This window comes from Panthera leo, chromosome C1 (assembly GCF_018350215.1).
Source record: "Panthera leo isolate Ple1 chromosome C1, P.leo_Ple1_pat1.1, whole genome shotgun sequence".
NCBI lineage: Eukaryota > Metazoa > Chordata > Mammalia > Carnivora > Felidae > Panthera > Panthera leo.
The window spans coordinates 186,695,753-186,710,844 of NC_056686.1; the positions used below are offsets into that span (position 1 = coordinate 186,695,753).

The following is a 15,092-nucleotide window of genomic DNA, read 5'->3' on the forward strand; positions in this document are numbered from 1 at the left end:
TTGAGAGAAAAAGCATGTGTAAGTGAGTAGGACTTCCCAGTATATGTGTGCTATCTATTCTAATCTCATTCCCGGCTCCAGTCATTCCGTTTCTTTATTTTATCTTGCCATACTATACATTTTCATATACCGCATTAAATCCTTTTAGAAACAAGGCAGAATACAAATTTTAAAAAAATTAATGTGGAACAGAAATGTGCTAGTGGACTATTCTCTCAAATGCAAAGAGAAAATTAAAATCATGTAGGATTCTATTTATTCATCTCTAATAAACTTTATTCTCTGGATAAAGTCCTCTTCCCTTAATGATTTAGTGAAAGATAAATTTATGAGTCATAAGCATATTAACTCTCAAATGCTAAAATTTCAACAACACCACATGTATTTTTTTCATCTATTATGTTCCAGGTATGCCAGTCTAAAATTTCTATGAAAGCCAAAAATATCTTATTCTCTAGGATAGCCCAGCTACTTAACATAGTCCTGATGTATAATACTGTTGGTACTCAATAAATATTTGTAGATAGATTAGGCCCACATAAATAAAGGAGTTCCTGTCCTTAAGGAGTTTACATGCTATCATGTTCTGTCTTTCTGACAAGAATGATGGCTCTCTATATGGACAGCACCCTGAAAGCATAAAAAAAGCAGCAAAGTTGAGCACTTTCAGTCTTATCCTCATATCTCACTTACTGGTTTAAAATAGGTATATTGATTAAAACTATTGCAATAACTGTAACTACAAGAGTAATGATACTTGGAGATTAGAATAATAAGACATTAAGATAGAAAGACAATAAATAATAGAGTGGTAAACTGTATCATAATGCCCTGAAAGAAACTTGGACATACACTGAATGCAAAATAAAATTACTACAGATTTCATGCATTTACACTTTCTTTTTAAAGTTTGAATTGGCTGCATTTTATTAAAATGTAGTAAACCACAGTTTACATTTGTGGATGCAGTAAACAATACTTTTAAGACACTATGGCATTGCACACATGGTTATTGTTGAATAAATATTTTCTTTTAGAGACTCAGTCAATATATTGACACATGGATCAAGGCAACTTTTGACTCAAACACCTGACTTACAACTAATCTATACACCAACAACTGCTACTTCCTGGATATACCACCACCAAAGCCTTTACCATCCACTAATGAAGGTTGAGAACACTCATCTTGCACTGCAGCCTTGACAAACCAATCACCAAAGGATGAGGCCACTTCAAAACCCAGCTCTCCCAGCCCTAACTGGAAAGCAATGCCTGATACCACTATGGGAGCTGACTAGCCCCTTAAATACTGACCCAGAGTTCAAGAATCCAGTAAGTTAATGCAGTGAATAAAGTCAGTCAGTAGGCTAGCCTAGAAAGTACTTATTATCTATAATGTTGTTACTAATGGAATAATCCCCCCCCCCAAAATCATTGATTTAAAATATATTATAAACTCCTGAGAGGTCAGAAACTATGACTTATTCATTGGTACATTCTCGTATCCATAGTAATCACTAGGTACAAACAGGCTACATTTAAGTGAGTACTCCATGAAAGATAGCACTTTGTCTTAAATTCCAATCCATGGGTTTCCAAATGATGTAGAAGATTTCCAGTACCTGTAATAAAAGTCAGTATCATACATAAAAGTAAAGTGTCTAATTACACAGCAGAAACTCATAATTTGCTAATGGTATTCCCTAACAATTAAGATCCTTTTATTTCATGTCAGTTCACAAATGTTATATAACCCAGGAATGAACAGCCTCTTTCTCCTTAGTACATGGAGACACTTTTTGGTGCCATCAGGGACACTTAAGATTCATAGTCTTTTTTATGGCCTGCTTATTTTCACCCTATAAAGTACTAACACTGCACTCTACTGATTGTGAAAATCCTCTAAAATGGATATTACCCATGGGGGCGGGGGGAGGTTGTGTTTAAACTTGGTAAAATAAATGCCTAGTGATGCCCACCTAGCTCCATTTTGTATCCAATGCAAATTTTTTTTAAGGTAAATTTTTCCAGATAAATAAAATAAAACATTTTGATGGGTAGTACAATACTAGGAATTGAATCAGGGATATACAAATCAAAGCCATATTGAGATACCACCTCACACCAGTCACAGTGGCTAAAATGAACAACTCAGGAAACAACAGATGTTGGCAAGGATGTGGAGAAACGGGAACCCTTGTGCACTGTTGGTGGGAATGCAAACTGGGGCAGCCACCCTGGAAAACAGTGTGGAGGTTCCTCAAAAAATTAAAAATAGAACTACCCTATGACCCAGTAATAGCAGTACTAGGAATTTATCCAAAGGATACAGGAGTGCTGACTCATAGGGGCACATGGACCCCAATGCTTATCACAGTGCTTTCAACAATAGCCAAATTATGGAAAGAAGCTAAATGTCCATCAACTGATGAATGGATGAAGAAGATGTGGTTTGTATGTACAATGGAATACTACTTGGCAATGAGAAAGAATGAAACCTTGCCATTTGCAACAACATGGATGGAACTGAAGGGTATTATGCTAAATGAAATAAGTCAGAGAAAGATACCATATGCTTTCACTCATATGGGGAATTTGAGAAACTTAACAGAAGACCATGGAAGAAGGGAAGGGGTTAAAAATAGTTTCAAACAGAGAGGGAGGCAAACATATGAGGCTCTTAAATACAGAGAACAAACTGAGGGTTGAAGGGGAGGCGGGGATGAGGGGAAATGGGTGATGATGACCATTGCAGAGGGCACCTGTTGGGAGGAGCACTGGGTTTTGTATGTAATCCATGAATCATGGGAATCTACTCCCGAAACCAAGAGCAAACTGTATACACTGTATGTTAGCTAACTTGACAATAAATTATATTTAGAAAAAAAAAAAATACCAGGAATTGAATTTCAAATTCTCAGGTACTGCAACAATTCGTGTCTGTTATTATATGATAGAATATAACTGCTGATACAAATTGTTTATTCCTTTAATATTTTGCCACTGTTCTTTCATTTAAATGGCCACAATTTTTTCTAAAAAAGGCAATATTACAGAAACACGGTTCAAAGCATGTTGGCTTATTTTATCAATCAATAACATCTAGAGCTTAAGGTAATCACAAGGCCACATAACTTGACAGGGAGTATACATGCCAAAAAACAGTGCTCTGGAGATATAGGTTTCACTTATTTTTAAAGAGCTAGCAACAGGTATTCTTGATCAGGATGAAATATTTTTAACTCACAAGTTTAAACACTGAGGTTATACTAGGAACTGGCTATTAAATTTATTATTCACTACTCAAACCATTTAACGCATTCTCATCATGTTTACTTATTGATACCTATAAAGAGAGAATTAATTTTCTTTGAGCAATAACTAGACACCGCATTCACAGTATAAAATCAGTTTTACCACATTGTAATAAAATATAACCAACCCAAACTTTAAAAAGTGTTAATGACCACATGATATCTGTGGTAATTTTGCATCTGAGTCACTCTGATCAAATTCCTTTTAGGGTTTTATGATATAATCTGCTTCCCTATCCTTTGAGAGGTCATGATCAGTATATGCCTGCATTCCCCAAGAGTCTCTAGAATTTAAATTCCTCTGCAGCCTTATAAGAAGCAGTATTCCTCATCTTAAGAAAAGCATTTTCCCAGGGGCACAAGTCAAACAGGAAAATAAAATTGACTAAATAATTGGTCTTCTCTCCTTAGAAAAGCTTTACACGGTGGAACTACACTGACACATTCTTTCCCTATTGCAGAAAGAAAAGAATTATTTTTTCCAGAGTCAACTACTTTGAGACTAAAAAGTAAAATAAAACATACTGGAAGAAAGCCCTAATTACACATAAAAACTGTATTTTTTAAAAATGTTTTATTTATTTGAGGGGGTAAGGGGCAGAGAGAGAAGGAGAATCCCAAGCAGGCTCTGTGCTATCAGCGCAGAGCTGGACACAGGGATTGATCTCACGAACCGTGAGATCATGACTTGAGCCAAAACCAAGAGCTGGACTCTTAACCAACTGAGCCATACAGGTACCCCAATAAAAATTGTATTTTTACAAAATTTCTCTTTAATTATATAGAATTTAAATTAAAATTTTTCAAGTGCTAGTTTCACAAACTGTGTGTGTGTGTGTGTGTTCTAATAAAACTTTATTTACAAAAACTGGCCACCAGTCCAGGGATGGTACAAACTGTAAATCATACACAAATCTGTAAAAAAATGAGCAAATCCATGTACCTACCCATCACTCAGTTTTAACATATATTAACGTATTTTTATATTCAAAATGCTTCAGCTGTTTTTAAAATAGAAGGAAAAGTTACACAGATTTCTGAAAGAGCACCACCCAAACCTATCTCCCAGAGTTAGCCACTATTCCTAAACTTAATGTGTCTCATTTCCATATACAGTCTTATACTTTCATGTACTTTCATTAGATACATATTTATCAATATATACCAATGTAAGCTATACTGTTTTAAAACTACATAAATGCCAGGTGCCTGAGTGGCTCAGTTGTTGAGCATCTGACTCTTGATTTCAGCTGGGGTCATGATCTCATGGTTGGTTCCTGAGAACAGGACCAGAGTTGGGCTCTGTGCTGACAGTGTGGAGCCTGCTTAGGATTCTTTCTTCCTTTCTCTCTCTCTCTCTCTCTCTCTCTCTCTCTCTCTCCCTCTCTCTCTCTCTCTCCCCCTCTCTCTCCCCCCCCCCCACTTCCAGCGCATGCGAGCATGCACATGTTCTCTCACAAAAATAAACTTAAAAAAAAAAGAAAAAAGAAAAAAAAACTACATAAATGCATATCATATACATCCTTTAGCAACTTGCTTCTTCACTATTATACACTTGTGATATATCCACATTAATAAGTATACATCATTTTTACTAAGGGATAGTATTTCATTGTATTAATAAACCACAGTTTATCCCTTTCCCACTAAAGTGCAGCTGGATTATTTTACTTTATTGCTATTTTAAGAGCTGCTATTATCATCTTTGTTACATATTTGCTTGGGCAATTGTCCTAAGTTTAGTTAAGAATTCAGCTCAACAAAAATTTAAGTTGTGGAAGAACCCTGGAATGAAAGTTACCCACCCAGATGCCATTATTGGGTCTAACCCCCACCTTCCTAATAGGGAGTTCATGTGAAACAAAGAAATGCATGATGACTCAGAAGAAAAAAATCTTTGTATTTAATAATTTTTATAGTTTAAATATGTAATAATGGAAGCATGAGTTGAATAATTTGTGGAATTAATGAGACTAAAGTTGATCTCTTTGAACATAATTCACTGGCAGCCAAGTGAAATTCTATGAAACAGACCCAGTCTTTTTCTCATGAGTTGAGAGAACTATACGTTTCCTTCAAAAAAAAAAAAAAGTCTTTAATACATTAAAGAATAACTTTACAAGAGCCCAAACAAGGAGTAATTACCTGACTAATTTAAATATTTTTGTTCTACCCACTTGGATCAATTAGTTCAGCTACTTTACCAACTGTTCAGCTTATCTACCAATTGTGTGATGCAAGAAACATCAAGACATAAGGTAAAGACAGCACTATGATATACACAGAGAAATGAGTAAGAGATTGGTATAGGAAAATAAATGCAACACTAAAAAGAACCATGCCAGAATTTGTTACTATTTTATTTGTGGTTACCCTGGTGTATTTTCTTAAGGACTGATATCCTACAAAATCTACTACTTTCTTATCACTGATGACTGAATCATCTGGTGATCAATGGAGAAGAGTGACAAGAAAAAAAATTGCTTAAAAAAAAAACCAAAAAGCTCTACCAGAAAAATCTCTCATACAGTTGGACTATGTGCAAGGTTTAATTCCACAAAATTATAAAAAGGGCTAAATGATCTAAAAGTCATTAAAATCCTCACAGCACTCCTCTGAGTGTCTGAGAAAGGGGTTCAACCTCATACTACACAAAAACAGGCCTTCTTTTACACCATCTCAATAATCACCACTCTTTACCTTCCTTTGTGGTTGTTTTTTTTTTTTTTTTTTTTTTTTAACTCATACCTTACCTAGTGTCATGTTAATACAGGATTATAGAAGGTTTTTACAAGTCAGAAATATTCTTTGGAAACTCCTTTAGAATGGATGCAGCAATACTGCATCAAACCCATGTTTTTTAACAAAAAAAGTAGTTTAATAGTACTCTTTCCACCTACCCACACGAAACTGAAATCATGTCTTGGTGAAGTTTTTAACACACTCGTGTCTTTAACAGTCAAAATGACCAAAGATGTCTCAAATGATAACCTAAATTTTGAAAGGCTGCAATCTGGGCAGAAGGGATTCCAGTTCACATTGCTTGTATCTACTTAAGAAACAAGAGGCTTGCATGATGCAACTGAACCCTACCTCCCACCACCACCAAAATGACCCATTTGGTACTTTATTTTCTTGATCGTTATCTTTTCAAATGTTAATACTGTCAAACACCTTTGAATTATTCTTGCTACAACTATGAACCTTGAATATGCCAATACTAGTTATAGTTTGCAAACTAATAAATTTACTTTTTTTAAATGTTTATTTATTTTTGAGAGACAGAGAGAGTGTGAGCAGGAGAGGGGCAGAGAAAGAGGGAGACAGAGAATCCAAAGCAGGATCCAGGCTCTGAGCTGCCAGCACAGAGCCAGACGTGGGGCTCGAACCCACAAACCGAGAAATCACGACCTGAGCCAAAGTCAGACTCTTAACTGACTGAGCCACCCAGGCGCCCCCTAAGTAACAAATTTAAACTAGGTATAGATTTCAAAAGCATCTCCTCCACATTAAAATACCCTTACTAAATACCAAAGTTATACAGAGCAGCCAGAAATCATATTTTCTGTAACTATAAGTCAATGTGTCATAAAATTATCTGGAAACCATCCCTTGAATTAAAAACTGAATTATAGGAGCGCCTGGGTGGCTCAGTCAGTTAAGTGTCCAACTTCAGCTCAGGTCATGATCTCAGGGTTAATGAGTTTGAGCCCCACATAGGGCTTGCTGCTGTCAGCACAGAGCCTGCTTCTGATCCTTTGTCTCCCTGTCTCTCTGCCCCTCCCTTTCTCTCTCCCTCTCTCTCTCCCTCTCTCAAAAATAAACAAACATTTAAAAACAAACAATAAATAAATAATAAAATAAATTTAAAAATAAAAAGTGAATTATAGTTTTTCTCTAAAAATATTCAGTGCTCTTTCCCACTTAGAAGAAAGTGAGCCAGTGTGGGTCATGAAATAGTGGAAGAAGAAATTATTATAAAAATAGGTAATTATGTACTGAATATTTACCAGTGCCAGACACTCTAACAGATATACACGGACCATTAAACGTAGAGATGCTATTATGAGGAAAGTACCTTAATTCTCAATTTAGAATTAAAGAAAATGATACAGAGAAGTAACTTTCCCCAAATCAAAGATATAAGTGGATATGATGTCAGGTATGCCCATATCCAAAGCCTAGGATCTTAACCACTATGCTTATATTATTGAGATTAAAATACTGCAATTTACTGTAAAAGCCAATTTTTTACTGCTTTAAATTGCTTAGTTAACTCATTAACTCAAAGGTCAAGTGGTCACTCCAAATCATTCATATTTATGATAAACTGGGGGAAAAACTGGGCCAATAACCTTACTGAATTTTGATACCTGTTCAGAATAAACACATCACACAATTTTATTCTTTAAATCCTTAAAGAGCATTTACGGCCACGAACAAATCTAAAAGGCAATAGACTAAGGATCTGCGTTTGTGTTTAACAGTTATTTCCTTTTCCCTCCTAAACTAGAGAGAATACTGTTCTTGAATATGCCGCTTCAGCCAGTGTGTTTTTCTTCTTCCCTCATTATCAAAGCCCTAAGCAGGAGTACAACACTTCTGCCAACCTATAGCTGCTTGTCTCTAAAGTAGCCCTATTACCCAAAAGACCAACACCAGCGTCAGTACAACTTCCTAATGAGACCCTATGTTACTTTCCTGCCTTCGTTCCTTCAAAGAACTTCTCACCCTCTGATGGTTCACTTGACACGCCAAAGGACTTGCTTAAACTACTAATTTTTAATATCAGAGTCATTTTCATTTTCTGCAACCGCCCTCTCGAGCCACGGAAACCCTAGGTCCACCCCTCACCGAGATCTGCATCCTGGAGCAAACCCGTCTGGGACACTCACCGAGGTTCGAGGCCAGGGATTCCGGTGTACCTGCTAGGCGTCTGGAGTGGATAGTCAATAAATCCTCATGAATGAGTAAAGTAGGCAGCGTGGGTGGAAGCGGGAAGGGGGGGTCGTGAAACACTTTCGCGCCGCTGAGACCAATGCAGTGGCGCCCGTCTGAGGAGGGAGGTGGGGGGGCGAGTGAGAGAACCTGGGGCCGGGACAAGGGGCCGCCACGGGTGCTCCTTGGCGGGCAGGCGCCGTCGGTCGGACGCAGGCTTTTTGGAAGACGCGGGCGCCGTCTCTGTGAGTCACCAAGGGCGCTCCCGGGCCTCGGCCTGCGCCTTCGCCTCTCTCTGGGACCCCCGGCCTCCCGCACACAGGACAGCCCGGCCTATCAGCCCTGCGAAGCCAAGGGCCGAGCGGGGACTCACGCTCGCTCACCTGACGCTCCACCCGCAGCACCCCAGTCTGCATCCGGCGCGAGCTTCACAACCCAGCGGGTCCCTGAGATCAGCTGATTCACGAGGGGCGGGGCCTCCGTGAAGGGGCGGGGTTGCAGGGCGGCTAGCTTGGGTGAAGGTGCTCGGGGATTGCCGCTGAAAAATAGGTAGGGTTAGACGCCGACGGCGTCTGATAGCGATCAAAATTAGCCAAGAGGCCTTAGGCACTGTGGGTAAAGCCCTCAGGAGTACTGCCCCTCCCTTAGGACAGGGCGGAGCCACCAGTCCTTAAAAGCGCTTGGGCGATGATGTAACACGCAGTCGTCGGGTCCTAACTACCCGACCGCTTCCATGGTAACAGGTGGTGATGAGCGTGATTGGGAGCTGCAGACATTTTGCTGCCACTTCAAACGGCAAAAGTCAGATGATAAGTTTGCTACTCTTTACAGGGAAAATGTGAAAATATTTTCAAACTGCTTCCATGGACTATACACTAACAGTAGTTGTTTCTGCCACTACAGATGACGTCATCGCCACGCGGCGTCCACACTGTTATTTACTTGGTTGCAGCCCCGAAGGGTGAAGTGGGCTAGGAGGCAATGAATTGGTATCTTTTATGATTCCCCACAGGGTTCCCAGTGTACAGTCTGAGTAAAACTTGTTTGCGTGCTCAGCACACAGTTTCACGACAGTTTGCTTGTCGTAGCCACAGCCCCACCCCGACTCAGCTCGCAGCTGGCAAGTCCCCTCAGGAAGATTTTCCGGAGCTTGCCACCCTTGGTATGCAGTGGGTACGAACTCTGCTGTTAGGCAGAGTGCCATCGCTGGGCCTGCAAACCTGTATTCAGACCATCAGCGACGGATAATGCAGTCACCTTCTGAAGTTCCTGCATAAATGGGTCGATCACGTTCACCCTCAACTCAGTTGCTTCCTTGATCCTCCACCCACCCGCAAAATCGTTAGTCTGCAACAATTTAGACAACCTTGTCCACTCTTGTACCATGGCTGAAAACAACGTAACCCTGAGAATTGGCAGCACTGCAAACCAAAGGTGTTCAACTTCAGTAGGGATTTCCCTGTAGCCCAGCAATCTTGCTAAACCTAAACAAATCCTTAACACATCGCTACTAGGAATTTCTTCTTTTCCCTTTGCCTTCCATTCCCGACCCCCCACAATGCTATCTGAGCTCTACCCACCCACCCCCTTTGGCAAACAGTTTTAAAAATAATTTAAAAACCGTCTCCTACGTTTCCGAGGAAATTGAGACTACTAGGGATGAACTTCCCTAAGCCCCACCAAACACTGTTACAAAACCTACCTACAGCCCTTACCTTCCTTTCCTTCTCCCTCTTTCTCTTTAGAAGAGACATTCTGTCCTGTCAAGATGTATCCCTCCACCTGAATTCAGGATCCCTTCCAATCCCCTTAGAGATCTTGCCCCATTACTTATCCCTTCCTTTTTGTATATTTTCTTTTCTTTTTTTCCTTTTTTTATATTTTCAATCTCTGGTTTTCTTACCACTCTTTTTTTTTTTTTTTTTTTTAATTTTAGAGAGAGCATGCCAGCAGGGGAGGGGGCAGAGGGAGAGAGAGAGAGAGAGAGAGAGAGAGAGAAAATCTTAAGCCGGCTCCATGCTCTATCCCACCACCCTGGGATCATGACCTGAGCTGAAATCAAGGTAGCTCAGCTGACTGAACCCAGGCACCCCTCTCTTATTACTCTTATTTCTCACTGTATAAGCCTGTTCCTACCTATCACATTTTTAATGTCTTTTTCTTCTGTCCTTCTTTTGTTTGCAACCTACTTTTCTCCCTTTACCTTCTAACCTTCCAATCTTCCTCATCTCAGTCTGCAATCTCTACTTTTTCAGACCTACTGAAACCAGTAGTCACCTCCTAATTTTGGAATCTAGTGATACAGTCTCAGAATGGAGCCACTCTGTGCAGCTATTTAAAAGAAAGAGTAATCTATATGTATTGATATGGAATGGTCTGGAAGTTAGGTTGTTAACATTAAAAACAGGTAAATGCTGAGTCATGTTTATTGTAGTCCACCAATTGTGTGTTAGGTGTGTGTGTTTGAGAGACAAAGGTATATATCCTTTTCTTTCTATAAGCGTATATGAGCTCTGAAGGGATACATTAAAAGGTTACTGACACTGGAAAGGAGAATTAGGAACAAAGGTGGGAGGAAAACTCACTCTTCACTCTATGGCATATTTCACTGTTTGAGTTTGTAACGTTACAAATGTGGTTTGAATATACTTTTTATTTATTTAAAAAACTTCTAAATGTGAAAAGAAGTATATAATTTTCAGTCTTCCTTTCCCTCATTTCCTCCTTGATTTCTGGGACACACTCCTTCTGGGTTTTACCCCTACCCCTTCAGACCTTTCCTTTACCTTTTCAGACTTTCTTTCACCTGTCCCTTAATTCTTAGACTAAATATTTATTGCACACTTATTATGTGTCAGGCATTATTCTAGGCACTAAAGAGGCATGATAATGAACAAAACAAACAAGGATCTCCGCTCTAGTGGAACTTGCACTTTGGTAGTGTGGAAGATAGTCTCTAAAGATAGCAGCTATTAATTCCTCCCTCCATGTAGACAAATGCCACTGTTGATGTCAAGAGATGAAATCTATTTCCTCTTCACCTGAATATGGGCTAGTTTTGTGATATTTTTTTTTAACTAACAGAATATGGCAGAAATGAAGTTCTGAGACTCCTGAATCAAGGCCTTACACAACTGGCAGCTTCCACATCCCCCTCTGAGAAGCCAGCTGCCATGCTCTAAAAAAGCTTCAACTATATTACAGGTTGGTAAGAGACAATGTGGAGAGATAGGCCACGAGGAAGAGCATTATAGTGCCAAAATATGAGCGGAGCCTTCTGGGACCTTCCAGGCCAGCCCAGTTACTGCTGAATGCAGATGAGTGACACCAGCCAGTGGCAAGTGGAGCAGAACAGCCTATTCAAGCCCTGCCCGAATTCCTGGCCCAAATTCGCAAAAAAATAAGAAATTGTTTCTTTTAACCGCTAAGTTTTGTGATGGTTGGTTATGCAGCAACACCTGAAACAAGTGGGAAGAGTGAGAACTAATAAACGAATATGGTGGTGACTGGGCTATAAAGAGGCAAAATAGTGCAATACTAAAAGCACATGCTTTTAGCCAGACAGCCTACGTTCAAATCTCAGCTCCAGCACTTACTAGCTTTGGGACCTTAGCACAAGTTATTTGGTTCTGTGTACCTCTGTTTCTTCATCTACAAAACAGGGGTAGTTATCTACTTTACAGGGTGATGGAAGGTTTACATGTAAATTTTTTAGAATGGTATGTGGCACATAAGCACATATTAATGTTGTGAACAATAAAGGTAAGAGAGTAGATAGAAAAGAGTGCAATTTTATATAAGGTTAGCAGGAAAAATCTCTCTTCTAAAAGGACTGTAACATATCTGAACAGATCTGTAAAGAAGCCAGGGCAAACCTTATGGATATCTGACAGTCTGTAACTAGCAAAGGCTAGGAGGGTGGTGTGGCTGGAGCTGAATGAGAAAAGTTTGAAAGAAGCTGAGTGAGACTAGAGCCGAATTTAAAAAGGTGGAAAGGTAAGAGATAAGAGAATATCAGGTAGATAATGATGTGGTCTGGGGACAGATCCTTTGGGCCAAGGAAAGGACTTTGGGCTTATCTGAATGATATGGGCAACGCTGCAGGGCCATCCTTGGGTTGTTGTAATCTGGATGCTGTTTTAAAGAGATGACTCTTCTGCTCTGTGCAGAGTGATCAGAGTGTAAGAGTTTGAGTGGAAGCAGAGAGATCAGAAAGAGGCTATTGCAATAGTTGAGGCAGTCATATTGGCTTGGCCTAGAGTGGCAATGGAGGAAAAGGCAAAAAGGAGTTATATTCCTGATGTATTTTGAAAGTAGGGCCTAAATATTTGCTCATGGATTAGGCATGAGCTTTGAGAGAAAGAGAAATTAAAGCCTAAGTTATTGGTGGAAATGTGTTGTCACTCACTGAGATGGGCAAGACGGGGGGCGGGGGGGAACGTATGGGGAAATGGAGAGGAGGTACCATGTGTTCATATTTGAGCATGTTATAGTTTATATGGTTATTAGGCATCTGAATGGAGTTGTCAAGTAGGCAGTTGTATATAGGAGTCTTGTGTTAAAGGAGAAAGCAGGGCTTTGGAACTTGTTGATGGAAAAGTGAGGTAGTCTGAGGCCTGAGCCCTGGGACACTCCTCTATTCAATTTTTTTTTAATGTTTATTTATTTTTGAGAGAGACAGAGTGTGAGTGGGGGAAGGGCAGAGGGAAAGGGAGACAGAATCCAGAACAGGCTCCAGGCTCTGAGCTGTCAGCACAGAGCCCAACGCAGGGCTCGAACTCACAAACCATGAGACCATGACCTGAGCCAAAATCAGACGCTTAACCGACTGAGCCACCCAGGCGCCCAGACACTCCTCTATTTAGAAATTGAAAAGATTGGGAGACTCTAGTTCAGAATCCTGCTGGGTTCTGAGTGGGGGAAATACTTGTGTTTGAGAAACAGAAAGAAGGCAAAAATATCTAGCAGAGTGTATGAGAGAGAAGAGTGGTAGCAAATGAGGTTGTAGTGATTATGTAGGGGTTGGTAGGCCAGGATATGATTTTGTTTTTATTCCAAATGTAAGGGAAATCATCGGAAGAAAGTTTTAAGTGGGGAAATCATCTGATCTGATTTATACTTTTGAAAAAGTTCATTCTGTATAGTGCTTTATGTGTACTTCCTACTTCATTACACAGAATATTAAAAAGAAGCTTACGTAACGATTGAGATTTAGTAATATTAATATTTTTAAGTTCATTCTGAATGAATATATTATAGGAGAGTAAGAATAGAAACAGCGAGACTAAGTAGGAAGTATTGCATTAAGTCAAAGGAGAGATGATGATGCCTTGGACTAGGGTGATCACAGTACGAATTGAGAATTAGATAGATTTTTTAAAATTATGTATTTGCCTTTATTTGAACTAACACATTGCTACCAGATTACATCACTTTTCAGAGCTGAGAATTAGATAGATTTGAGATATCCTCTGGAAGCAGAATTGGCATAATTTAATGATGGATCAGACATGATATTCAATTCATATACTGCCTGAGTTTTCTTCTTGAACAACTGATTCATAGGAAATCCATTTTCTGAACTAGAGAAGACTAATAAGAAGCATCTCAGCTTGGTTCAAGGGGTCTGTTTTTGGCATATGACTTTGGGATACCTTTTTGGCATCCAAGGGGAAATGTCAAATTGGCAGTTGGTCTTCTAGGGAGAAATTGGGGCTGGAGATAGAGATTTGAGAGTCATTTGCACATAGGTGCCATTCAAAGCTGAAGGGATTAGATGAAATTATCTGGGAGGAAACTGGAGATAAGGACTGTGCATGGGGTTGCCCAAACTTGGAAGTTGATCAGAGGAGGAGGCAGGAAAGATAATTGCAGAGAAGTCCCCACAAAAGTAGGAAGAAAACTAGGAAAGTGCCCACTTCACAGAAATCAAAGAGGCTTTCAAGAAGAGTGACATAAATGGTGTTGAATGTTGCTAAACAGTAGAGATAAGGTCTAATAAGCATTTGGATTTGATAAGATGGACTGCCTGGTGACTTGGCAAGAGCAAGTTCAGTGGAGCAGTAGATGCAGAGGTTTTATTGAGGGCGACTTAAAGAGAGAATAGGAGGTAAGAAAGTAAAGACAGCACCTTCAAGAAGTTTTGTTGTGAACTGAGATATAAACTTGGGGCAGTAGCTGGAGGGGGTGTGGAGTCAAGATATAGAATAGGTACCCAAAGCCCAAGCATTAAAAACAACAACAATAAAGCACAAATAGTTGATATGAAGGCAAACCTAGATTTCCTATTGGAAAGAATGTGACCTTGCAAAGGAAAAAAAGTAGTTAATGTGAAGGTAAACCTAGATTTCCTATTGGAAAGAATATGACCTTGCAAAGAAGAAAAGATATTCAAACATGTCTTTCTATAGATTGTCATACACTCAATACTGACAGCACACAATCTGAGTTGAATCTGTTTATAAATATAGGGTTTTTTTAGCATGACATATATTATACTAATTTGCAAACCTGTATGTCTCTCTTGTTAGATTCTAAGCTCCCAGATAGTGTTTTTCTCATTTTTAAATTCCCTAGAGAATAGCACAGCACCTTGCACTTTAGTAATTGTTCAATAAAATTGTTTATTGAGATCTAGCAATTTACCAATTTGTTGAAATGCAGTTCATTGTTATAGACATAAACCACCCTGACTGACATTGGTTCTAATTCATATCCTCTGATTGGCTGCTGAGAGGAACTGAGGAGTGATTCTCCCACAATCCTATCCTTAGAAGTCACAGAAGACAAGGATCCTCCTGCACTCAAAGGGCAAAAGGATTGAAGGCAATGGTTTAC

General features: G+C 39.4%; 1 protein-coding gene across 7 annotated transcripts in view; it reads right to left on the reverse strand.

The window, feature by feature from the left end:
• ALS2 (alsin Rho guanine nucleotide exchange factor ALS2) overlaps window positions 1-8,727 on the reverse strand; it is a 71,063-nt gene extending 62,336 nt beyond the window's left edge. For 6 of the 7 annotated variants that reach the window (XM_042949744.1, XM_042949743.1, XM_042949741.1 and 3 more), the window contains exon 1: window positions 8,213-8,646. The gene's annotated coding sequence lies outside the window, so the exon portion shown is untranslated. Of the gene's footprint in view, window positions 1-8,212 lie in introns of all 7 variants that reach the window. The other variant, XM_042949742.1, reaches the window with a different exon arrangement.
• Between the last annotated feature and the right edge of the window lie 6,365 nt (window positions 8,728-15,092).